The sequence below is a fragment of the Lathyrus oleraceus genome, chromosome 3, assembly GCF_024323335.1.
Source record: "Lathyrus oleraceus cultivar Zhongwan6 chromosome 3, CAAS_Psat_ZW6_1.0, whole genome shotgun sequence".
Taxonomy (NCBI): domain Eukaryota; kingdom Viridiplantae; phylum Streptophyta; class Magnoliopsida; order Fabales; family Fabaceae; genus Lathyrus; species Lathyrus oleraceus.
In genome coordinates this window covers 156,064,740-156,066,787 of record NC_066581.1, presented here as the reverse complement: position 1 = coordinate 156,066,787, position 2,048 = coordinate 156,064,740, and positions in this window count along the sequence as shown.

Sequence of the window (2,048 nt, the reverse complement as noted above, 5' to 3'; positions counted from 1 at the left end):
CGAGCTATTCTGTTTTTATTTTTTAGGCGAAGTATTTCTTGACTGCATCTGAATTGACAGGACGAGTGAAATCCTCCCCATCCATAGTTGTGAGAAACAAAACACCGCCTGAAAAGGCTCTCTTAACAACGTATGAACCTTCATAGTTTAAAGTCCACTTGCCCCTGGAATCGGGCGCGAAAGACAAGACTTTCTTGAGTACAAGGTCACCTTCTCGAAACACACGAGGCTTGGCCTTCTTATCAAAGGATTTCTTCATCCTTTGTTGATATACTTGACCATGGCACATGGCAGTTAATCTCTTCTCTTCAATCAAATTCAGCTGGTCATAACGACTCTGAACCCATTCAGCCTCAGTCAACTTTTCTTCCATCAAGACTCCCATTGATGGGATCTCGAGATCTACGGGGAGTACAACCTCCATGCCATATACAAGGGAGAAAGGGGTTGCCCCTGTTGAAGTGCGGACAGATGTACGGTAGCCATGCAAAGCAAATGGCAGCATCTCATGCCAATCTTTGTACGTAACAACCATCTTCTGAATAATCTTCTTGATGTTCTTGTTTGCATCTTCAACAACCCCCTTTATCTTGGGTCTATAGGGAGAAGAATTATGATGTGCAATCTTGAACTCGCTACACAGCTCTTTCATCATCTTATTGTTTAGGTTAGATCCATTATCAGTAATGATCTTGTCTGGCACACCATATCAGCATATGAGTTGGTTCTTGATAAACTTCACAACCACCTGCCTGGTCACATTTGCATACGACGCCACTTCAACCCACTTGGTGAAGTAATCAATGGCTATGAGAATAAAACGGTGATCGTTTGACGCCTTAGGCTCAACCATGCCAATCATGTGAATCCCCCACATGGAGAAAGGCCATGGTGAGGAAATAACATTCAGAAGTCTCAGGGGAATATGAATCTTGTCCGCATAAATCTGACACTTGTGGCATTTCTTTACATATTTGCAGCAGTCAGACTCCATTGTCAGCCAATAGTAGCCTGCCCTCAACATCTTCTTCGCCATAGCGTATCCATTGGAATGAGTACCAAATGAACCCTCATGGACTTCAGTCATCAACAGGTCTGCTTCGTGTCTATCCACGCATCTGAGCAGAACCATGTCAAAATTCCTCTTGTAAAGCACATCACCATTAAGGTAGAAACTGCCAGATAATCTCCTCAAAGTCTTCTTATCTTTAACAGATGCCCCAGGCGGGTAAGTCTGACTTTGAAGAAAACACTTGATATCATAGTACCACGGCTTATCATCTTTTACTTCCTCAACTGCAAACACGTGAGCTGGTCTATCCAAGTGCATCACAATAATATTTGGGACTTTATTCCAATAATTGACAACAATCATTGAAGCAAGCGTAGCGAGAGCATCCGCCATCCGATTCTCATCTCGAGGAATATGATGGAAGTCAACTTTAGTAAAGAAAGTTGAAATCCTCCTCGCATAATCTCTATATGGGATAAAACCAGGCTGATTCGTCTCCCATTCACCCTTAATCTGATTAACAACAAGGGCAAAATCTCCATAAACATCAAGATGTTTGATCCTAAGATCAATACATTCTTCCAAACCCATAATACAAGCCTCATACTCCGTCATATTATTCGTGCATTTGAAAGTTAGCCTTGCTGTAAAAGGAAAATGTGTGCCTTGAGGAGTAATAATCACTGCCCCAATACCATTTCCATATTGATTAACAACGCCATCGAACACCATACCCCATCGGAAACCAGGCTCTGGCCCTTCCTCGAGCGTAGGCTCATCATAATCTTTCATTTTCAAATACAGAATCTCCTCATCAGGGAAGTCGTATTGCACGGACTGATAATCTTCAATTGGTTGATGCGCTAAATGGTCATCCAAGATACTACCTTTAATAGCTTTTTGAGCTCGATACTCAATATCATACTCAGATAACAGCATTTGCCAAAAACAATTCTCCCAGTTAAAGCAGGCTTCTCAAAGATATACTTGATCATATCCATTTTGGATATCAACCAAGTTGTATGATTCAACATAT